Source organism: Camelus dromedarius, chromosome 19 (assembly GCF_036321535.1).
Source record: "Camelus dromedarius isolate mCamDro1 chromosome 19, mCamDro1.pat, whole genome shotgun sequence".
Classification (NCBI taxonomy): domain Eukaryota; kingdom Metazoa; phylum Chordata; class Mammalia; order Artiodactyla; family Camelidae; genus Camelus; species Camelus dromedarius.
The window spans coordinates 33804441-33829882 of NC_087454.1; the positions used below are offsets into that span (position 1 = coordinate 33804441).

General features: G+C 43.9%; 1 long non-coding RNA gene across 1 annotated transcript in view; it reads left to right on the plus strand.

The window, feature by feature from the left end:
- Positions 1–11384, plus strand: part of LOC135318584 (uncharacterized) — a 368934-nt gene extending 357550 nt beyond the window's left edge. The window contains exons 5-6 of the long non-coding RNA XR_010376750.1: positions 10665–10725; positions 10963–11384. This is a non-coding gene — a long non-coding RNA (uncharacterized LOC135318584). The remainder of the gene's footprint in view (positions 1–10664; positions 10726–10962) is intronic.
- The last annotated feature ends 14058 nt before the right edge of the window (positions 11385–25442 follow it).

Below are 25442 nucleotides of genomic sequence, written 5' to 3' on the forward strand. Positions count from 1 at the left end.
ATAGGATGCGTGCAAGGAGGTTTTCGTTTAAAAAGCTAAGGCAATTAAAAATATGAGTATGGATTTTTTTTAAAGCTTCATTGAAATTAGAAATAGTCTGATACAAAATTTGTGTCTGAAGTTGTGACAATAATATGCTTGTAGAGATGAAGCATTCAAATAAGAAAGCAAGTGTCTAGGGAATGAGGAGGCTGACAGAGGGAAAAAAGATAGGCATTAAAAAGAAGTGGTAGCTATGCAGAGCGGACACCCCTGTTGTGCAGAACCTAAGGCTAGGTGTGTGTTTACGTGCACCTGTACTGATGGAGCTCTCCGAAACAAAACTCTTTCAGAGACCCTGGACCCTCCTTGAAATAACACTGTGACCTGGGTAATGGGATTGTCCCTTTACTTGGTTAAGCTTATTGGACTTAAATAGAATACGGAGTGATGTGATCTGATTCTGACACCCTCTTTAAGACTGATTCACTGTAAGTGTGCACTGGTTAGCTGTGCATACTTACAAGGCCAGCTGTGTATACGTAAAGGGTAGGTGAGTTACTCATGTCTGTGCAGTTCTGCTTTGAATGCCCCGCAGCTTTTGAAAGGTGTCAGCACCCCAGCCGGCTGGCCCTACATACAGAGAGCAGCAAATGCCAACGGGACCCTTACCCAGCCCATGTGCTGATACTGCATGGCTGCCACCTGCTGATAAAAGCATTGCCCCTCCCCTGCTGGAAAAGAAAAAAATCCAATTCTTTGGGACACATCAGATTTCAGAGAAAGTCTACATCCTTCTGTGCCCTCCACTGGCACACTTTCCTGCTCGGGAGAGCAGGCCACAGTGATTCCCAGTTCCTTTCCATGGCCGTGATTCCTCCCCATTCTGCCCTCATGGATCTGGGGAGCCAGAAAGTGACATTCAAGTGACTGTTTTCTTCTCTTCCTTGTCTAACTTTTTGTACAGATGGAGTCATTCAGAGGAAGAAGAATCTGCTTGTAAATACATCTCTGAACTATAAAGTTCATTGGTTAAGCTTGTTGGACTTAAATATGATATGGATTGATGCGATCTGATTCTGACACCATCTTTAAGACCTTTAAGACCGCTAGGCTAAAGTCTATTCATCAGCTGGTTACACCGTAGAGTTGTAATCGCTTTAGGAAATTAAAGCTTGCATTCTGTCATGCGTTCACTGTTCAGTAGAACTAGGCTCCTACAGTAAGGAAGTTTTGTGGTTATGCTGGAGCTAGGTTTTGGCATAAGAAGATTTAGGTTCCACTGTTTATTCTTTATTTGCTTGTTGGGCAAGTCATTTAACCTCAACTGAACTGCAGACTCATCAGGGATGTGGGAGAGGCAACAGTACCTACATCACGAGTTTTCTTGGGAATCCGGGATGTACTAGTCAGTTTGCTCTGCTAGCTCTGAAGCTCTACCAAACACAACGTACAGAGGGGAGAAAATCATGTTGTTCAGGCTAAACTAGCCAGAGAGAGAAGGGAAAGACGGAGGACCACAGAAACTCCAGCAATCTTCCTCCGCCTTGGTTTCTTGTGACTTTGGGGATGCAGGGCACAGCCAGGAGTGCCCCTGTCTAAACAAGGAATTTCCTGCCAAATCAAATGTGTCCAAAGGCAGAGTTTCCAATTCAGCTGCGTCCATCCAAACTTCCCCTAATGTTCACGTGAATATTTTGTTGGTAGTCAGTTATGTTCCATTTGTAAGTGTAGCTTTGACTGTAATTTATATCTCATCGTTATGATAGTCCCTAGATGCCAAATCTTACTTGTTAACATCACTGCATAATTAAAGTTTATCCCTCTCTCCTTTGCTGTGTCTTTTTTTTTTTTTTTTTTTTGAGGGAGGACGTAATTAGGTTTCTTTATTTATTTATTTTTAATGGGGACACTGGGGATTGAACTCAGGACCTTGTGCCTGCTAAGCACACACTCCACCATGAGCGATACCTTCCCGCCCCTGCTGTATCTTTTTAAATTGTCATTTTACAATTTGTCAAAACTTACACTTGGCATTTGTAATTAAAGGATGTTTTTATAGAATAAGGGAAAAAAATGTCATTTTGAATAAATCATTAAAAATCCTGTTTTGGAACTTTAGTTGATTTTAACAAGTATTTAGTGGGTGTTTATTTTGCACTGGACCCTATTAAAAGGCAGATTTCAAAAGCAAACACGGACCCTGACCTTACAAAACTCAGAATATAATGGGAACATCAGCAAGTAAATAAACAAATTCATTCCAGGAGGTGTGAGTATACACAGAGAGAGACCCGGGGTGTGCGCAGAATGTGAAGAAAAGGCCTCAGCTCAGACCTGAGAGCCAGAGAGCGGGTGGTCTGTGAGCCTGGGCTGAAGAAGGGTGGGGTTCAGGAAGACAGAGTGAGTGGAGTGGAGAGTTTGGAGGGCGAGGATGGAAGGCGAAGGCAGGGCAGGCATTGGCAGCAGAGGAGGAGTGGATGGAAGTCAAAGGTCTGGAGAGTGGCTGTGAACGTCGATAAACAAGGGATCCTCATGGCGCTGACTATCCCAAAGGCCTGGGCTCCCAGACCCCTTGGCTTCTTAACCAGGAGAGTCTGTGATTCTGACTCCATCTGACAAAGTCCCTGGGGATTTTGCTGTCTGGGGACACATTCCCCTGGAGAATAATGGCATCTCTGGGATGGGCAGAAGCATGTGCAGTCTTGGGAGTGTCATGTTTGTTATTCTCCACGTTGAGAATTGCTACAGTCAGCGGACTTCTCAAGGACACATCCTCTCCATCTTCAAAAGCCAGCACTGAGTAGATACCCATCCCTCAGCTGTACAGAGGTTGTCTTCTTAGGAGTCCACAGACTCCCTGCCACTCTCCTGGGCACTTTCTAGTTCTTTAAATGAATTTCTAGTTCTTAAAATTCCATTCTCTTGGGTCACTCCCTTGGCCACTTTCTAGTTCTCAAAACCTCCATGCTACTAACACCTTATACCATCCCCCATTTGGTTAAAACTCTTTCGTGTCCAGGGCTTAGTTATCAACTGCTGTAGATTGACACTCTTGTTTTCATTTGTCACATATCCTCTGGGCCAAATCCGTACACTTCCATGTCATACAGAAACGCATTCATGATCACATTCACAAATTTTAGGCTTTTAGATCAACTGCCTGGACCAGAGTAGCAGAGTAGTTACATAATCAAATACTCATTGGCCATAAAAGATCTCTCTTCCTTATTTTGAGGTGTCAAAGTTGGCTTATATAAGAGTAAAGTTGAAAAAGTTGGGGGGAAAAGGAGGCAGTAAAAGTGGATTTTGTTATGCTGGTAACTTTATCAAAACTTTATGTGTTTTTCTGCAGATACTGTCATTTTTGTGCAAAGTATCCATTAAAGTGTATGTGTGCATATGTACATGCAAACCCCAAAGCAAATAAGTGAATAAATGCTTCTAATATAAGGCAACATTGAAAGTACAGGAGCATGTGGGCTTTACAAACCATGCACAGATTATTTTTAAAAAGGAACAAGTTGGTCTCTGTAAAACTCAAAATTATAATCTTAATGTATATCTAAATCTAATTATGTAATTCTTACAGCATTCTTCTCTTTGTGGGAGGAACCTACAATGTCTCTCTCTCTTACGTGTTTCAGCAATTGTTCACGTGCTCTGAAGCATCAGATGTCATTATTAAATACAGCTTTTCATAAGACTGGTGCCAATTTGATCACAGTTGGGGAAAATAATAGTTTCGTTGTTGTATTGGTAGGGTGTGTCCCCCTGTTATTTCTTTCATCTCTTTAATACAACTCTGGTTACATCTTTAAGACCAAACCACTGGCGGTCTCCCCTGCAGTCCTAGAAGCAGGATTGGTAAACTCTTTTCTTTTCCATTGGGTTGTATTATTGTAATTCGTTAAAACAGGAGGTTTGTTCTTTATTCATCCTGGCGACAGGAAAAAAAAAAAGGCAGGGACAATGAAATTCCAGTTCCAAAGGCTCTCTTTCTTCTCCCATATGCCTCTGCTTCTCCTGATTCCATTGTTTGCTTTATGAACCATGATAAGTCAGCAAAATCTTCAGCTTGGTGGCAGAATGAGCAGGGGAGCTCCCCACAACCCTAAGAGGTGGGGGTGGCTATCCCAGGGGACACTTTTCATAGGACTTACAGGAGATTATAACGTTATGAATTGGCATTAGACCTGTAAAGCAATGCTGATTCCCAAATGTTGGGAGGGAAGAGTGAGGAGGGCCAGAGAGTAAGTCTAGATTGGCAGCATGTTGCTTTTAAGCCTTCTGAAATCTGGAGCCTCAGAACACCCTCTTCACTTTGAGATTCATAGCAGGTGAGATGATGATGCTGGTGATTGCATCGGTAGATGATAAAACAAGATTTCGGGGGAGAACTCATCCTTATTAAAAGAAGGGATATTCTGGTAATTTGGGGAACTTTTCAAAGGCCTCCTAACTTGTCACATAAATAGATGAATGAATAAATGAATGAATAAGAAAAAATCCAGGTTGAAGGGTAGTTCAGTCAAGCTACCCCAACACGGCCTGCTTTTTTTGTCTATTCAAATGTGTTTGCCCCGGAGCCAACAGCCAGCTGTGTTCTGCTGGGTGATGTATGAAACAGAAAGAACACTGTCTAATTTTTATATTCAGTTGAGCCTGAAGTACCTTGAAATGGGGAGGGAGGTGGGACACCTCGCTCCCACTCAGGAATTATTATTCATGCAAGAATCACTCATCAGCTCCCCCTCCCTGATTCCATTAACCTCTCAACCACTGGCTGGTAACAGGAGAGACTTGTGATCTAGTTAAAATTAATGGGTAGTGGGCCAATGAAGGAGGAGCTTGCTTTCTTCTTTCTTTCTTTTTTCTTTTTTTCCCCACTTGATGGAGACACTGGGGATTGAACCCAGGACCTCGTGCTCGCCAAGCAGGTGCTCTGCCACTGAGCTCTACCCCCTCCCTTCCACCCCCACCACCAAGGAGGAGCTTTCTGAATTCTGTTTTACTTGCAGGGGGAGGCTGTGTTTTACTTATTTTATATTTTATTTCCAGCAGAGGTAGAAACGCTCTAGCTCTCTGCTCATAAATTTCTTTCACTTTTAATTTATTTTGAAATAATCACCTGGATTGGGGTTAACTGCTTATGCAAATAAAGGAATGTCACCGGCTACTTATTTAGTGATCTCCGTAGATAGAAATTCTCACTGAAAGGCTTCCCTACCTGGGCCATTTAGCTCACTCAGCACCCCTTGGTTTCTATGGGATTTGGAAAAGTTGTTGTTTAGATAGTGTAATTCTCCAATCACTGGACAAAACACGTACATAGCACCAATGAGAAATGATCTCAGACCCAAAATCAAATGCACAAGGAACTGAACAAAGAGCCCCTTGCCTTTGACAAAGACCAGACTGAGGCTGGGACACTGTCTAGATCATTCATAATTACTTTAATATTGCATTGACTTGACAGTGGAGTACATCAAAATAGCATCTTGGAAAGGTCTCTGTAGCATTTGTAGAGTTAAAGGGAGGAAGAGGCCCTGTCTACATGGTGAAATAAATTAAAATTCCAGCACTGTTGTTACACTGTACTTAGTCTGCTAAACCAACAAATGGGACTGCAGCATGTTTGATCCAATTGTGATACAAGGTATTAAAGGTTGCATAAAATACTTAATAGGTACTAAAAAAAGGTCTGTAAATTTCATAGCCATCTGTAGATGAGAACTTGTGGAAACTCAGATGTTAAAAGAAAAGTGACATATGGGTTTTACAGCAACAGGGCTGCTCTCCGGCTCACCAGCCGCCAGGAACACGGCGTGCCCCGGCCACGCCTTCCACTGTCAGCGAGAGGCAAGAGCGGGCCACCTCCGGCTTTGGGAGGGGCGCCGCACACTCCTTACTGCTTCTGGGGAGTAGAAATGACAGATTCTTCGAGACGCGTTGCTGTTCCAAACAGACTATATTTGCTGCATTACGAAACGCAAGGGAACTCTACTGGCTAAGAGCAGGGATTCTGGAGCCAGACTGACTGCGTTCGAATCCCAGTTCCATCCCTGTGTGACCTTGAGCCCATAGTTTAACCTCTCAGTGCCCCACTTTCGCTGTCTATAAAATCACAACAGTAGTGGTACTTACACAGTTATCACATAGATCAAATGAGTGAATATTTGTAAGATGCTTAGAACAGAGCTCCACACAGAGTAATGCTATTTTTTTTTTAACTTTTTACTTTGGAATAAGTAAGGCCCTTTTAAGAGCCAGGCAGATATATTTTCGCTGTTGCGGTTGCTGATTTTATTTTATTTTATTGAAGTAGAGTCAGTTTACAATGTGGTGTCTATTTCTGGTGTACAGCATCATGTTTCAGTCATACGTAGACATACGTATATTTCTTTTCCTATTCTTTTCATATTCTTTTTCATTATAGGTTACTGCAAGATATTGAATATAGTTCCCTGTGCTACAGAGTAGAAACTTGTTGTTTATCTATTTTATATATAGTAGTTACACTGCTGATTTTTAAATCATTGTTTTATACCAAGTGAAATGCCTTTAGCTGAAGTCCCACCTCATTGGTAAAGAAGTCCCTGGCCAATCCATCCCTCACTAATCTCCTGTATCTCTGTACTGGAAAGCAGATTCAGTTTTGCTGATACAACATGCTAGGGGTTCTATGTATGTTGTTATCTATCTCTTTCACAAGAAACCGGCAAAGTGGGTGAGATGAGTTCCATCTGACAGTTGGGCAAACTGAGGAACACCTAACTTCACCCCTTCTCTTAGCCTTAGTTTGAGCATATACCAAGCAGGGACAGTGATACATCCTTTCTCAGAACATCCAACTAAAGTGACCCATAAAACATAAAATCATATGACTTTATAGTTCTGAGAAGGAAATATCTCTGCTCTATATGAAAAATGAGTCCAGCTTTCCACAGTATCAGATAAGCCAAGCAGCCACTGTTTATGGAAGATGCGTATAATACATGGTATTTGGCCTTCCCAGCCACAAGCTGGTCAGAGCAGGTCAGGGTGTGGTTACTTGCCAAGGGCTGCCGTGGAGAGTTGTGGTAGCCATGAGTTCTGTCCACCAAGTATTTCCAGTCCTTCTCACTAACATATGATGGGATTAGTACCTGCATCCTTGAGGTTACGAGTGGCATGTGCCTTGCTTTGGACTGTGAAGAGTGACACTTTTCACACCCCACAAAAGTCATAGAGATGCGAAAGAAAGAAATCTTAATGTTTTAGACTATTCCTTTTGGGATGTTTGTTATGACAGCATAACCTAACCTATCCTGACTGATACAAGTGGGAAATGAACTCTTCAATGGGATGTACTTGGAAGTGCTATAGAATTACAGTTACTTTTGAGATCCATCAGCTCAGGTTGAGGACAGGGAAAAAGAAGAGGGAGAAGATAGAAAATAAAATGTTCCCTGACACCAAGCCAGGTCTGTGGTGGCCACTCCAGCTTGAGAGGAGGGGACTGGTTCTTTGACAGGCAATTGCCTTTGATACCTAGCCACCTGCTCATCCTGTAGAAGCCATTAATAGCCTTTTTCGTTAATAGCACAGTAATTCATTTGTAAAAATATGAGCCATGTGGCAAGCAGTGAGAGCAGAACAACGAAAAACACTGATGAATCATTTCAGCCTGGTCACAGCAAAAGAGAGACATAGAACAGAATTGCTTCAAGTCATTGTTGCCAACAACCTCAAATAGTTACAGAAACTTAAGAGTGTTGAGGATTATTTATTTAAGATGTCCATAAATGTGAGTGTCTGTTACCTCCCGTTTCCTGTAGCATGTCAGATGCAGCCAAACCTTTAAATATACAACTGAATTTTAAAAAAAAGAAAAAGAAAGACAATGAAGAGAGAGAGAAGGGAAGGAAGGAGGGAGAGAGGGAGGGAAGAAGAAAAGAAAGAAGGAAGGAAGGAAGGAGGAAAAGAAGGAAGAGAGGGAGGAAGGAAGGAAGAAAATCCCCTTGGTGTCAGAAATGAAAAGGGAAATTAAAGTCAGAACACAGATCTCACGACCTGATGCCACCAATGCTGAGAAGGATGTCAGATTAGATACAGGCTCCAAGGAGTTGGGCTTGAAAGCCCAAATAAGGTCAAGAGATGTGGCCTCAGGAGGAGGAGAATTTGAGGTTACACAAAGCCAGAACCCTTCAGTGATAGAACTAAAAAGACTATCCCCAGCACAGGGGAGTGACCCCGATGCATTTTTCTGCCCTGGGCTATGGATGGACAAAAAGTCTCCTGTGAGAAATTATAAAACTAGGCCTGCCTGCACAAGCTGTGGGCATGGCCTCTAATTTTCACTCCACGCATGCCACAGGACTTCCCTCAACGGTATAAATTAATGTAAAACTGACCCCGGACCAGTGAAATTCCGAGAACGTGAGCAAGAAACAAATGCAAAATTCTCTGTAACAAGACCTCCTCAATCTCCAGCTTCCCAGGAGGAAACGAAAAGAAAACAAAAATTCAGGTGACCGTGCCATAAAAATTGTAAACCACATGAGGACATGATGGGTCCTAAGACACTGAGATCATGGAAAAATCCAACAACAACTTTAAATAAAAATATTTTGAATAATTAAAATAGCATGGAAGCCACAGGAGGAAATTGAAATCCCATTATGAACCAGAGTAGACATATTTGAAAACAATCCAAATAGAACTTCTAGAAAGAAACAGAAAAAAATACAGTAATTGAAATTTTATAAAACCTAATTTGATGTGTCCAACACCTGGATTAGGCTTGGCTAGAGCATTAGTGAACAGAAAGACGTATCTAAGGCAATTGTTCAAGATGCAGCTTGGGGAGAAAAGGAACCAATGATGTACTGAGACCTAAAATGAGAAGAAACAGAGGAGAAGATGCAGAGAAGAAAGGCAGTGGTGAGCAGAGGCTGTTTAACTGAATCAACGATGACTGAACATTTACTAAATTCGATGATCAAGTGAACTCTCAGACTCAGGAAGCACCATGAGCATCAAGCAGGATAAAGAAAAATAAATCTACCTAAGACTCATCTTGGGAAACCTGCAGAACACCAACCATGAAGCGGCCAATAGGACCCACCAAGGAACAACATTTACATTGAAAGCAGGCTTCTCACCAGCAGAACCAGAGCAGGGGGGTCGTGGGAGGAGCATCTTCAGAGAAGTGAGCGGTGGGGGAAAAGGCAACTTAGAACTTCATTTAGACAAAGGTTGGGGGGTTCCCATCCACGCAGTGTTGCTGAATGAGATTTTTGAAAGTAGGTAGAAGGAGATTAAACCCCCGGAAGAAGAGAGTGGAGTGCAAGAAGCAACAGTCAACAGGTGATGGGTGTGCTGTGAGCCAGACGGCATCCGGCCTGGGCTGTGGGGAGAGCTCGGGGCAGCCTCCATCTCTCAGATGACAGCATTTGAGCAGGGACAGCAGTGGGATCTCAGTTGTCTCCAGGGGCATCCTTCTTCGATTTTCCAGAGGACTTCTCATTTTGAAAGTTCAAATCTTAAGCCTTGATCTGCACTGAACGCCCAAACGATCATTTGCTGGGGGTCTCAATGCTCAGGCTTCTTACTTCCCTCTGAGTCAGTCTGGTGTAGGAAAGGGACCCTGCGTCACGTTCTCTGCTTTGGGTCCTGGACCAGTGAGCCTTTGGATAACAAAGAAAACAGTCCTTAAAGCACAGTGCGTCCGCCTTGGTTCTTCACCACTCCCAGCCGCTCTCGGTTACCAGTAACCTCTGGAACTTGGGTTCTCGGTCTTTCAGCTGTTTGTTTTGGGTCGTGCACACCCACCTCCTGACCTTGCTTCGATGCTCCTGCTTCCAATCGCCTCCTCCTTAACTGCCCCGTCCCCACTTTCTCCAGCCCTCTTCCCCTAGAATCTGGTCCTTTCCCGTTTGCTGCGTTTCTTCTCCTGAGTGGTCATTAATGCCCTCAAAGCCTCGACGTGACATTTGACACTCTCTGTCCATCTGTCTCTGCCCTGTTAGTTGAGGGCAGTTCTCATATTAAGGATAAGTCAGCATCCCACAGAGGGACTGTTCAAACAGACTGCTAGGACACATCCCAGAGTTCCTGTTTCAGTAAACCTGGCATGGGACCCAAGAATCTGCATTTTAACAAGTTCCCAGGGAATGACTGATGCTCCCAGTCTGAGGGTTACAGTTTGACAACCACTGGGAGTCCCTTCTCTTTGGAGAAAACCACCCCTTTTTGGCTGTCTTTCCCGATCCCTCTTATTCACGTGCCCTCAACAGTTTGTTCACACCACAGGCATGGCATTGTACTATATTTTATTCCAGTACATTCTATGAATCATAGTATGTGGAAGTTATTTGCCAATACCTTTATCCAGGTAAAAGTCCTTTATGTAGGTATAATCCAGGTGTCTCAAGAGCATGAATACCTTTTACGTTTTCTTCAAATAATTTGGAACCTAATATCTAGCCACTAGGCACGGGGAGAAATAGGAAGTCTGGGTTGCTCTCATTAGAGTAGATCCAGGGGCTGAGAGGATCAAGGTCATGCTCTTGGCAATAAGCCTGTGCTTTTCTGCAACTTTCTGCAAGGTTGCCACCCGCATTCACTGGTCACTAACTTGGCACACTTACCATGTGTCTGATCCTCTGCTGATCCTCAAAACATTCTGTTTGTCCTTGTAGGAACTGTATGAAGAAGAAGATACAGAGAGGTCAAGGGAGCTGCCCACAGATCTTACAGACGGTGAGTCATTCATTGGATAGAATAAACTCCACGCCCATACTCTTGGCCACAGGGCTGTCCTGTCTGACCTCATTTTTATTTCATAAAATTATTCTGGGGATGGCTGACAGATGACTTGTTATTGGCTACATATACTGGCTACATGGGACCTTCCTGGGAAGGTGAGGTCTTGTCAGGGTTAGAGGTCAGGGTGAAGGGTCAAGATGAATACGGATTACTACATTCTTCTTTACCTAGGAGGGCGCACAACTACTGACTCCAAAAATGTCGTGGGACAAATCCCACGCATTAGCCATCAATCTCCCAGTGAGGAAAGACATATGAAGATAATGTTTCTCCATAATGCTGTGTGATTTGGGTAGCCAGAAAATGAGTGGTTTCTGCAAATGCTCGTGAAGGAACTTTCATGCACTTGAATCTCCCCGAATAGAGAATCTTGTTTCTCTGTTGCTACCTTTGGAGAAGCAGTTGCCATTGCAGCCCACGGGTTCTCAAAGAAATGGATTCCGCCAATAATCTCAGGGAACTTGGCAGTGGATCCTTCCCCAGTTGAGCCTCTGATGAGAACCCCACCCTCCCTGACACCCTGAGTGCAGCCCTATGTCCCTAAGCAGAGGATACAGCTCTCCTCTGTGAGTGCCTGGACTCCCGAGCCACAGAAGCTGTGAGATAAGAAGTGTGCGTGCCTTTCAATCTGCTAAGCTTGTGACTTTCAACTTTCAACTGCTTTTGGGTGTATTTTCATGCACTTTATGCACACATGGCTTTTGTATGGCCCAGTTAGCTCTGATCTGACAACTGCATCATCCCTGAGCTCACACATGTTCAACTGCATTTTCAGCATCCAGTTATTTATACAAGATGCAGAGGGACAACTATTGGATTTTCCAATTGCCATACATCTATCTCATAACCCTGGCCTCTGATATTTCATCCATAGGGGAAAAGGATGACTTGATGCCCTTTGCTGCAATGTCTTGGCTCACATTTCCAGCACACACGTGGAAATTACTGGCAGTATCTTCTGGTAGTACGTCCTGACTCCTTGACGCTGTTGTCCAGCTCATTTTGACCTATTTCACCAGCCGTGTTCTTCTGTTTATCGCAGCTCACGGAGCAGCTGCCTCCTTGTGTTTCTAAAATTCCATAAAATAGTACAGGTCATTGCAAGTACACTCTGCTGTTATTTCAGAGTCTTTACAGGGTCCATTTTGACTGAGTAACTGAAGTATGAGGACTTTGGTCACATCCTCAGAGACTTTCTCTGCATGAAGAGTTCCTCACTGCCCCTGCATCTTGGAGGCTGTGAAGAAACCATGGGGAAAGGCAGGACCACAGAAGGCACAGGGCAGCAGAAGAAGGAAGGGGAGGGTGGGCTCCAGCTGGGATCAGAGGAAGAGCCCCACCCCCCACCGCCACCCACACACAATACTCTCTGCCTCCAGCCCATGCTGGGTATTTTGCTCTGACCAGGAGGAAGACGAGAAGGCAGAACAAAATAAATGATGCTCTTTTAAGATAGAGGCAGATTCTTCTCTTTTCTACCACCAATCAGTTGTGAGCTAAAGCCAGAATTGATGCTGTACATATGTATTTTTAAAAGTCTATAAATATTCTATAGACTTTCTAAGAAAGGTCTACCTCCTCTGCTGAAAGTTTCCGTTAGAGGATTTCCTTAAAGAGTATCTACACTGGCACACTCGAAAGTAAATTTGTTTTCGCAGGTAAAACTCGAGAAGTAAATTTCATTCTGCTTTAAATACTGTTAATTTAATTAATGGGAGACTCTTTGGGCCAATTTCAGCACTACGATTAAGACCTGGATGTGTCCGTTCATCTGTTATTTTACTGATCCAGCTAGCGTCCAATGAGCACTTAACTATGAGCCGCCTGCTGCCAACATGGCTCAGACCAGGGGTCGGGAAGCTACAGCCCAGGGGTCCAATCCAGCCTGCTGCCTCCTTTTGTATATAAAGTTGCATCAGAATAAGCCACGCCCCTTCATTTACATATCATCTGCGGCTCTCTTTTTGCACTGGAGACCTTATGGGCCACAAAGCCAAAAATATTTACCAACTGGCCGTCTGCTGAAAAAGTTTGTGACCTCTGGTTTATGGGATTGAAGATATTATGCCTGGCTTCACTTCCTGATCTGAATAATGAGGACATAAATGTCCACCCTGTGCAACTTACAGTGTTCTTCTGTGTACAGAAAAGTGATCTTTTAAAATAGGAAGCAGCCATAGCTGTCGCTGACTGAGAGCTCATTCTGAGCCAGGTACTGTGCTGAACCCTTTCAGTGGGTCACCCTACTGAGTCCTCGCAAGGTGGCTGTCCTCAGTGATTCTGTGGGACAAATGGAAGTGGCCTGCCAGCAGCACAAAGCCTGCCTCCCCGCTCGGGAAGGTCTGTTCTCAGCTCCCAGATGTGTGGCGAGGACCCGGCATCTCTCAGCCGGGTTGGAGCCCAGACAGATAGCGGAAGCCAGCACGAGGGGCCCGCACAGCACCGAGCAGTGACACTGGACCACGTGCCAGTTTCAGAATAATCATCCTTCAGGATTATCTCACTGGTGCTCCGCGAACAAATTATTTAAATGTATTTGCACAACTCTTCACTCTGAGTGTATTTATCCTTTACGAGCACTGAGGGCCAGCCGCAGAAAAGGAGTCCTGGGAATTCCACGTGAAGGATGTAAACTCATGTACCGCCGCTGTCATGTCTGAGTGTCATACATGCAGCCACTTAACTCAGCCTGTCCTGTGTGTCTAGCAAAGTATTGAAGGCGCCAGACTTTCTGTAGGATGCTCAATATTAAATGTTCCACTTTACATGTTATATGCCTCTTAAAATGGCATATGCTGTGAAAGATACTTGGGGGAAGAGAGGAGGGCATGGGGAGGTAGGTAACCACCCTACACGGTGATGAATCACTCTCTGTTTAAATGCCCTTCCCTTAATTCAAGTGACATTTTGACAGCAGCTCGCTGTCAGTCCAATGGTTTGACCTATACAACAACCTCTAATTATTACTAATTAAATAATTAATTATTCATAGGCACGCGTTCCATTAGCATAGCAGAGATGTGTTGGAATATGAGTTATATGTGGTTTATGAATCTTCAGAAAATAGATTCTTTAATAAATTAATAAAGGGGCTCTGGGGTTTCATTAAAAGGTGGCTGGAGGGTGTGCTTGCCTGTTTCCAAGGAGACCACAGGTGGTTCGTTGCTTTTTTTTTTAAGTTAAACTTGTTTGGGCTAGATGATTTTTTTTTTCCCCACCCTTTTCTCCCTGCTCTGTCCTCAGGCAGAGAACGGAACATTTTAATGAAACCCCTGTTGTCTTCATACCACTTTGATCCCCTTGTGTTCTCTCTCGGTCTACACGTTGGCCAGTCGGATGAAGGGCTTCAGATTTCCACCCCCCAGTATGAAAAACCGTGGCGTGCCCTCCATGAATAAACAACGTTGCGGTGGAGACCTGGCGAAGAGAAAGGCAGAGCAAACAAAGGGATGAAGGAAAATGCATAAATTCAAATGACAAGGGCCTCATTTATCCACTTAATTACCCTGACTCCTGACTCCGTGAGCCACTGTGATTATTTTTCCAGTTCATTCCGATGTAAAGAACTTAGAGGAAAAGAAGCTCGTCCATTTTTCTTCCCCCCCAACAATCTCTTGGCCACATGGAGTTCCGGGACTTCGTTATCTCACCATAATAATGATCATGGTAATATTAATATCTTCCAGCACTGTTCGCTAAATAGTGATAAAAATAGTAATATTAATGTTTCCTAACATCCATTTTCGATGCTCCGAGGCACATTATAAATTCTGTCTTTGTTTAAGCAGTGGGGAACCCACAAAATATCATTACAGTTATCATTAGAACTCAAGGGCACTCTTCAGCATCTGAAATGCAGGGCTATGTCAGCGAGCATCCCGGGGCCGCGGAGGGAGCAAGAAATGAATAACATTGAATTTTTTTATCCTGTTTCAACATTTGACCTATTTTGGAAAAGATGACTTTTTCCTTCTTTAATACCTATACCTGCTGATTATTCTCACAAAAGGTAGAAGAACTTTTTTTTTTGGAAACCAGCTGCAATCATCCCTTCAGAGTCACTAGAATTCCCCCTTTTTTTTTTTCCCCTCCCACTGTCTTTCCCCTTCCGCTACAAACAGGAGGGGAATTAGATCCTCACCCAGTAACAGCCATCTGCTTTCTGTTGCCCAGGGGCCACACCCCTCTGTACCTGGGTAGCATTTGGTCCAGGTGAGGGATGGCAGACAGACAGAAAAGGAACCCTCCCAGGACGGAGCTGATGAGGATGGCAGAGGAAACGCTGACATCACCATCACCTCCCGGGCCTGATCAGGGGAACAAAGCGTTCCCTGGCAACCTGTAAAGAAGATACTCTTTAGCAGTGGGCTTAATCTTCCAACATTTCCTTGTATCTTCATCTTCTCCTTATGAAGAGCCGGTTTCGAGCTCTATGGTGGCCTGGCCACTCTGCGGATGGCCGTCAGCTGTTGGGAGACCGGAGACCCCCTCCTGCGCCTTTGAGGGCGTGGTCTCAGCCAACCCTGGCCTTAGCCTGACACTGTGTGCCTTTCCTCTTTTTTTTTTTTTTTTTGCCTGGTCCCCAGTTTTGATGGGTTTTTGGATTTGGTTTTCTTTAGTTTATTTTCTTCTCCCTTTAAAAAATTCTCTTCTTTCTCTTGCCACCTCCTCCAGTACATTCACTCTTTTCTCCTCCCTCATTTCTTTCCCTCTCCCATCATTTTTCTGTCTGGTTATTTTTCTGAAGATGTCTGCTAAGTGGGCAGTTGTATGTGGAATTTTTTTTTTAACTTGGCAAAATATAGAGATGGCACCATTCGTTTATAAGTATCTGGACTGGAACATACAATCAAGAGAGGTAAAATAATATCAAGCCATGAAAGTTAATTACTAACACAAAAGGACGTTTACTAATACTTCTGATAGGACTACGAATCATTTTAGGAAAATATTATCAACCCCACAGGCATCCAGGGCACCACCTCCCTTTCTAAAAAATGAACTCAGAGAAGATTAAAGCCTTAATTAAACACATACTTTATTTCTGTATCTAGTTTTCACAAACGACATCCTTTTAATATGAAACTGACGTGCTGGCCTCACGCACATGCCCAGAAGAGTCAGATAATCAACAGCAGTTTGTAATAACATTGCACCAGAATAATTAATAAAGTCTGAGGTTCAGTGAAAAGTGTTCCCCCACAACACAAGGAGGAGATATTCATCTTCGCATAGGACATGTAGAAGGTTTGAAGCTCTGAAAATTAGAGAAAGAAATGAAGTGTTTGAGGGCTTGTCATAACTTTGCCCGCTCTGTACAATTTGGTTTTCTATTTTTCTTAACTCTTGTTCTCTTTTTTTTCCCTCCCTATTTCACAGGATGAGATTTGCTCCTCAACTTGGCTGGCTTTCCAAAAAAGGACACAGATCCTGTAGCAAATTCAAACCATGTTAACGTCAACTTTCTCTGGCCAGGTGCAGCCATTTCCCTAGATTCCATCAGGTCCTGAATTGAATGGGGCAGTGGATGGGTGTTAATATTTACTGAGCACCTTCCATGAGTTTGGCACTTTGTGTATGCTACGTTACAAATGCTCACATAAACCCACAGGCAAGCATCATGATCCTCATTTTACTGATGAAGAAATGGAAGCTCAGTGACATTCAGTCGACTGTTGATTCAGTCAAAGACTGTTTATTGAGTGCCTACTGAGTGCCAGGTACCACAGGAAGCATTTGGATACAAAGTTAAAGAAAGCACGGTCTGTGTTTTTGTCCTCTCTTAAAGCAGAAAGAAATACTCTAACAGATCATTTCTATAAAACAGAGGACACGAGGAGGAAATACATTCTTAAAAGTCCACCTGGATTCCTCCTTTCACGTGGGCTCCTGCTCGCCCCACAGAAGCCTCCCTGCCCCTCCACGTAGCAGTCCAGCCGCACCCGCCGCTGGCCATGGGAGGGTTTTCCACAGGCACACATTTCCGTGTTAACCAGGAGAACTCTTAAGTAGCCAAGAGTCAGAATGCAATCAGATGTTAACGCATGTGGCAGAGGATGGATTGTTTTTCCTTTTTTTGGTTTATTTATATCCTCTCTCAGGGGGAAGGGAAGGGAGGGGACGGTGCAAGGATATTCCATGGACTGTTTCACTACGGTCTAACTGTAAAGAATGCTTCGTGACTCAGACCTTTCCATCCCATAGATGTGAACACTTCTAATGGATTGTATATATGCACCCTCTCAACACACACAGACACACACACACACACACACACCCCTATGTGGCCTGAGTCTAGTTCCGGGTTTCTAATCCTTCTCAGCCCCACATTCCAGGCAGCCACTTCCAGTGGGTCAAAGTAGCCCCTGAAATGCATTTAGACTAAAGCAGAGCAGAGCTGCAGTTGGGACCACACAAGGCAGTGCTAGGACTTTTAAATGGTTATGATGTGCTCATAAGGGTAGGATCTCAGGCTCTCAGTAAAATGTCAAAGAACTCGTTAATACCTTTTTGCTGCATCCCTGCCCTGTGGACCCCTTGTTACCTGTTTGATTGCCTCACAGCCTCAATGTGGGTGATCTAAAGCTGTGACACCTTCTAAAGGCTTGCCTGCTCCAGGTTAATGATGAATCCGGCTCCAGAAGCTGTTAGTGATGTCTTTTTCCTTGGCGTCTTTGCTTTGGTGACCTCTAGGGCCAATGGATGACAGAATACATCTTATAAGCCGTCCCTAAGTTTTGCGGAAGCAAAGTCTCTACTTAGTTAAGGCTATAAGCCAATGCAAAAGAATAGATCTTGGCCTGAATACATCCTAAGAGTTTTGACCAGGGTACAACTAGGCTCCATCAAAGTCTTCCCCAGCCTTGCTGACCTGCTAAGAAGCCTCATTTTCTAACTGTCACCTGATGAAGCTCGGGAGGACAAATTTATTGCCAACCTCAGAGAATTACTGGTCTGTTGGAAGGTCTGTCATCTGAGTCATACTTAGCATCAAGCCCTATAAACAGGGGTTAGTCCCTTGTAGATGATAATTCAGTGCCTTGTGGATCAAGATAAGGAGGCGGAAGACCCACATGTTGTCTGTCAGTGGACAGACTTTCCGAGAGACGGGGAGCCAGCACTCCCGACAGGGGTCCTGGGCTTGTCCCCCCACTACTGTATTTCAGCGACTTCGTGTCTCTAATTCCTCTAACTCTTGCTCTTTCTCTGTGTCTTTGGGCACTTTCAATGTTAGCCTCAGCTGGACATGGGGAACTGAATTATGTGCAAATATGAAAATGCAGGTGAGAGTCATGGATATTTCTGGGCCTTTGGCCTCTGGCTCAGACCTACAAATGGGAAAAGATGGGGATGTAAGCAAACTGACTAGAATGTTCTGGTTCCCAGTGGGGCTTTGGTCGTGTTAGTACTGATGAATCGGTAAGTACTGTATCATCTCATTCATGCACCTGCTGCCTTTTCTTCTCCAATAGTTCTAGACCGGTTGACTCTCATTTGAAATATACCCTGAAAATACGATTCAAATGCTAAAACTTGCAAACCCATCACTCACTGCCCGTCTGAGAAGAGAGACTGGACTAAAGAAACATCACAGCGAGTCCTCTCCAGCTACTTTATCCTCATGGGAGGCACCTCTTTATCATAAAAACTGTTATAGTTACACTTCCTTTTCTATTATGTAATATATAAAATATGAATATGATATATAAAACATATGACATGGCTGTACAAAGCACATATACTCATAAGCATGTGCATGATCAGGTGCACGATATGCAGCAAATTCTCTTTTTTTTTTTGGAGGGAGATTAATTTTTATTCAGTTTATTTACTTATTTAAATGGAGGTACTGGGGATTGAACCCAAGACTTCCCTCATGCTAAGCATACACTCTACACTGAGCTATCCCCTGCTCCCCCAGGGCACATGATGTGAATGTGTGTATTTATAATCTGTCATATGTCCATCCATCACATATATGCCTGCACACACATTCATCATGTGTGCACACACATGTATGTAAAAAGGCGTGTAACATGTGTACATGCAATATGCATACAGATACATTATAAGGCGTGTGTACATGGTATGCAATGTATACACATGTATAGCGTACTTATGTAAGTAAGCATATAACATATATAATATAAATAATATTCATACCATGCACATGTAATATATACCTTCATAGCACATAGATCTAGAACATATAACATATGTACCTATACTATATGTTTTATTTGTATGATATATGTAAATATGTAATATGTAAAACATAGACTATGTTTCAGAATATATACATGTAACACACACACCTAACAATGTATAAAATACTTGTATAATATATGATAATGTTATGAATATGCTCATCTTTCTATTCTAAGTTGAAAACTCAAATATATAAAATACGACTTTACATATAATTTCAATCTTTAATAAAGTGCCCTTATATAAAAGGTGAAAAACAAAAGCAATGGATAAGGAAATAACATGCATTTCAATTGGGAAAATCTTGGACATGACTGTGATAGAAGTCATGATGATGAATTTGATTTTTTTTTAACCCACTTACAATGACTAACTCTGGATTAAGAGCTGTAAAAAAGATCAGAAGCCACTCCAGTCAAGCCAAACGGGAACATGAAAGAACAGAGGTGGAAGCAAACACCAGACTGAAAACGAGCATTAGGCTAATAACAGACTAGATTTATTAGCATATCACGAGAGGAAGGTGGAAATAACCCCCAATGATGTAGGAATAACACACCAGGCACATGACCGGATCTCTGCATCCAGGAGAGTCCAGTGGGATACAGGAAAAATCAGAAGGGGCGTGGGATGCCTCTTCATTGTGTCAGACTGTCCGTACATTGCAAGTATTTACACGCTTGGGTCTCACCCACTAAGTAGTTCCAACAGCACCCTCAAACCTGAGGACAACCAAAATCACCCTGCAGATTCCAAAGCACGCTCAGCGGCTGGACCTCTCTGGTTGAGAGCCACTCCTAGAAGGAATGGACTAAATACTGCTTTTATCCAGAACTTCACTGTCCGATGAATGGTTCTGAATGAGCCATATTGTTCTATTTAAACCATGTTTCTTTGAAATTCATAATTCTTTTCTGTCCACATTTAAAGCAGTAAGTTCCCACACATCGAAGCTTCTCTAGCTTTCATCCAGACGTCCAGTCATGTAGATGGGCCTGAAACGTTTGGCACATTTGGTCCACTCAGGGCAGTCTGAAAATCTATGAGCAGTGCGATGTGTTTGCCCCACCACCCGTGAGACAGCTCGAGCAGTGAGGATACGGCCACAGTCATACCTACGCGAATTTTCTCTCTCAGAAAGCAGCCCCAGCCACGAGCATCCTTGTAAGGATTCAGTCTCATTACTTAATGGGGTTCACCACGACCTGGTAAACACTTGTACAGGAGATGAATTACATGAAAAATATATGAAGGAATCACTTTCAAGGGAGAAAATTCACCAAAGCATTATCCATAATATCAAGGATGTCAAGAAGGAACCATCTCTTAGCTTCGCTTGGTGATTTTGGGGTGAAAGTCAGAGAATAATGCTGTACAAGTCAAAGATCTTTCTCAAGGACTCATTTCCTCTCCCTAAGAGGTCATTGATCGGGTGTTTCCAAAGCCTCCACAAATGCGGTACAGGATGGCCTAATCCCATGCATTCTTGCAATAACCAGCTCAACGACAGAAAGCATGACTAACGATCAAGGCTGGCCCTTCTGTATCCCCCCCCGGGGGACAAGTTACATTCAAATGCTTCAAGGTCATAGAGAAGATCTAGGTATGATTTCCATTTTGTTCTGAACAAAATCTTCAGCGCTCACAGTGTCATGCGCCTGAAGGAGGAAACACAGGGACAACACCACTGCATATCGTACGTGCTCGTGCTATTGTCCGTGACAGTGCATGAGGAGGTGCTGGTTCTCTGATGGACAGTGATTCCTTCGTACAGCAAACGTTTATCCAGCACTTAGGATGTGCCAGGCAACCCTCTAAGTACCTCACCTCTGCTAACCCATCTAATCTGCACAACAACCTTCTGCTCGTACTATTATTATCCCCAAGTTACAGACGGGGAGCAGAGGCACAGAGAGGCTGTGTAACTAGCGCAGGCTTACGCATTAACGAATGACAGAGCTAATCTGAATCCACGTAGTCTGGCTCCAGAGTCTTCTCTCCAAACCAATGTGCCCTGCTGACTCTTTGACTCATTCTTTGCTCTCCTTGAAATGTAGTAGCTGTGTTTTAAGAACTAAGGAGAAAAAAAAAATTGATGATTGGCCAGTCTGATTTTGGGATAGCTCTTAGACTTGGCAAGAACCTATCCCTCAAAGGTCTTTAAACTTTCTCAATAGCTTAGTTTTGTTTTTTGTTGTTGTTGTTGTTGTTGTTTTTCTTTTTAAGATCAGTTGATTGCTCACCCTATGAAATGCCCACCTTGCATAATGGCAGAGAAACTCATCCGAATGAGTTGCATTCTGTTTGCATCAACCATCATCCTCCCTCTTTTTCTGGAGCCCAAAGATATTAGAAACCACAGACACAGCTCCCCACTTCCATCTTCTCTTTTTATGCCCCATGCCCCCACCCTCTTCCCCTTTAACCAGCATTAACTCTGGGCAGATTTCACAGGAGATTTTCCAGCTAGGAGACCAGTGGGACCCTCTGGGCCTGTCCTGGCTCACCCTGGCCCCTCCCTCCTCCACCTCCGGCTTCCCCCCTGATGGAACACGCCACACCCCTCATCTTTCCGATTCTGGGTGCTTCCCTCTTCCTGACTGCTGAAGGCTCTGAATGGGCCTCTTGTGTAAAAGGAGAGACAATGGCCCTCCTTTAACGGGATTATTTACAATAGGGAGAGGAGCTTGAAAAAGAGGGAGCGGGAGCGACAGTTATAGCAAGAGGCCTGACTGTGGAGCCGTTCTTTTCTCGGGAGGAGTCTGGCACCCTCCGCACCTTTTCCTGGCCAGCGCCCAATCTCTCCGCGGCTTGGGGGGGCCCTTGGGTTCCTCACAGTTTCCGGGCGCCGGCTCCGCAGCGAGTCCTCCGGTTCGTTGTTACGTTCACAGCCCTGTCTTCTTCGATCAAGGGACACTGGGGCATCCTGTCCCATCGCCCGTGTCTTCAGATGATTTGTCTCCCCCGGGCGCACCTGCGCGGGGAACAGAGCGCTAGCGGTGGGAAAGGCAGAGGGCGCGCCGGACAGGGAAGGCGGGCTCGCTCAGGCTCCGCGCGCTTTGGAGAACTGGGAAACCCTGGCGCCTCTGGGCCAGTGGGTTAAGAAAAGTTGCCTTCTCTCACCAGCCCCAGCCCCCCAGCCCCACAGTGGGGTTCACAATGCACAGGCGCAGGTGTATGTGGGGCAGCTTGAGTGGAGGGTGACCTCTCCATCAGCCTTTGTCTCCAGCTGACCTTAGCGGCCACGCGGTGCAGGGGCCGGGGGCAAGGCCCCCACCGCCACGCTGCGGTGGGGGTCTGAATCCTGGGTTTACCGTTTGTGAGCCCTGTGGCTCTGTCATCCTGGGCAAGATTTTTTTTTTAATTAGGCTATTTTTTAAATCATTTCATTTTTTTATTGAAGTATAGTTGATTTACGATGCTGTGTTAGCTTCAGGTGTACAGCAGAGATTCAGATCTCTCTCTCTCGCTATATATATATATTCTTTTTCAGATTCTTCTCCATTATAGGTTATCATAAGATACTGAATATAGTTCCTTGTGCTAAACAGCAGGTCCTTGTTGTTTGTCTATTTTATACACAGTGGTGTGTATCTGTTAATCCCCAGCTCCTAATTTATCTCTCCTTCCCTCCCTTGACAAGACACTGACCCTCTCCAGGCCTTGGGCTTCTTGTCTGTGAAGTGGTTCTGCAATAGTAGAATCTAATCAGAGGGCATTCTGAAGATGAGGTGAGAAAATTCATAGGAAGCATGTAAAAGAGTGTCCAGCGGAAAGACAGCTCTCCCTAAATGCTGGCTGTTACAGTTATGAACGGGAGCGTGCTGACGGCCCCTAGACCTTAGCAACAATGGGGAGTGCCTGGCGTGCGTCTAGTTTGCTAGCCTCATCCCTTCCGTACGTTGTGCTCTGATCCCAAGAATTCTCCCCATTGTTCTGAATAAAAACCTATAATGATAACAATGCCTGCCTTTTGTGGTGCATTCGCCATATTTCATGTCCTGTGTTGCGTACTTTGCACATATGATATCGTTCAGTCGTCCCCACATCTTTCTAAAATGGAGTCTTCTTTTAACCCCATTTCTTAGATGAAGAGCCTGATGCTCGCAGAGGCTCAGCAACTTGTCCATGGTCTAAAAGACAGCAAGTAATTCAGGGGGCGTTTGGGAAAACCCATTATCCTGGGACCCCACTACTGTCTCCACAACTGAAATCTGCTTCAATCTGCAAAACTCATTGCCCAATCATTTTTTTCCTTTGCCTTCTTTTCATCTTCTAAAAAATGAATAGCTTTTCCTGTCCCTGCTCACTCCTTCCTGGAAGCAGAGGTCCTGACATTTTGGAGACCTGCAAAGGCTGTACAAACAGTTTGGTACAACTGTCTTATTTACAAGGGAAATGGAAGTGGTAAACTTATAAATAAAAACATCCTGCCCTCAAGGGTACAAGTTAAAAAGAAAGCATAATGCCTTGCCTGAGCTCCTCCAAGGGGCAGGCCCATGGAGGACAAAAGGATTGATCACATCCTCTCAAATGCCACCCAGGTTGGTGAAGATGGGCTGGGCTCTGGGGGGCTGTCCCCGTGTCCTCAAAATTAAAGTGTTACCAGCCACAACCAGTTTTGTCTATTTTAAATTCTAGTTCAGTCCTGCAAACTGGCTAGTTTTTCAAGTAATACATTCTTCTTTTTTTTTTTTTTATTTTTAATGTAGATGGCTTTGCGAACAGACTGATTTTTCTTCTCATTCCTTTCCTGAACTATTGCTTCATCTGTCTCCTCTATATTTTATTTATTCAATTTTCTTCAAATTGCACCGTTTGTTACTTGGCCTCCGGGAGCATTGGCTATTAAAACTCCACTAATAATTTTAATTGACTTAAAATGATGTAACAACAGCACAGCTGCCAAGAAACACGGGGCCTCCAAAGAGGCGTTCCTGCAGGATGAAGGCATTAAACAAAGCAGGGTGCCAAAGGCTCTGAACCCCCAAATTGAGCAGAGTGTTATCAAAGAAGAGATGTTCTCATCAGGAAGCCCACGTGGGCCCCATTAGCATGCAACTTCTGCTTACAGTACAGCAGAAACTTCACGTTTCTGGAACAAATCCCTGAGGGTGGGGGTGGGGTGCCATGAGATATTATTAGTCACTGTATAAAAGCTTTTGCCATTCATTGAACAGGCCTTCAGCATATTTAAAATGTGATTAAAAGAACTATTCAGATACAATTTCTCAAGATGTATCTTTGTCATCACGTGAGATACACCTATACTTACCTGTACCTCTGACCAACCCTCATAAATAGCTTTAAAAAGGAAAAAGAAAAGAAAGCAAAGGTGGTTGGGTGTCATCTGTTTCAGAAAAGTAGCTGAAACACAGGCACCTGAGAACCAGTGGAAAAGACAATTGCTTTTCTTTTTTTTTTTCAATTGAAGTGCAGTTACAATGTGTCAGTTTCTGGTGTACAGCACAGTGTCCCCATCATGCATACACAGACATATATTTGTTTTCATATTCTTTTGCATTAAAGTTTATTACAAGATATTGAACATAATTCTCTGTGCTCTACAGAAGAAACTTTTTTTTTAAACCCATTTTTATATATAGTGGCTAACGTTTGTAAATCTCAGACTCCCAAGTTTAACCCTTCCCACCTGACAACTGCTTTTCAGGTGGTACTGGGTGGGTGTCCTACCCTCAATTTTCTCTTTAAAAACGGCTTCAGCTAGCTGTGTGTGTAGAAAGAGAGGATGCCTGAGAAGTCATTTTGTCAGTCACAGAACATGATGTAGTTTGAGGAACTACGAGGCAAGGCTTTGGGGGAAGCATGATATTTCAGCATCAGCTCCCAGAGAGCGGAGGCTGGCGGAGTCATCGCAACACACGGGTGTTTGCAGCCCCAACATCATGGGAGCCATTTACTGTGCCTGAAGATCAGGCCCGAAAATGTACAGTCAGACAACGTGTTAGAAATCTGAGAGATTATTAAGTCCATCTCCTTTATTTTACAGTAGAAAACAACCCTAAGATACAGAAAAAAGTAGCTACTTACAGGCAGGGGCAGTCCTAGAACTCACGTCTCTCTGTGGTTCATCAGCCGGTTTTCCCTGCAGCATGACTGCTGTGCGTGGGAGTCCTGTGACAATCCCGCCCCCCCAGCACTATCCCCCCAACGTTATTTCAGCCAGGACTTAAGATCTGACCTCCTTTGGAAGCAGTTTTGCCTTCATGTGCAGTGCCATGTGAATGGAATAGTAAGAATTTAATTCAAAATACTCACGCCATTGCATATTACTCTAGTAACGAACTGGTACCTAATCAAAAGTTATCATGGGCTTCCCAGTAGCTAACTGACATCATAGAGCTGCAGTCCCCTGGGATTTAGGTTTCAGTCCTGAGTGTTACTATCTTCCAGTCACTTCCAGAACCCTCCCCCCTTCTCCT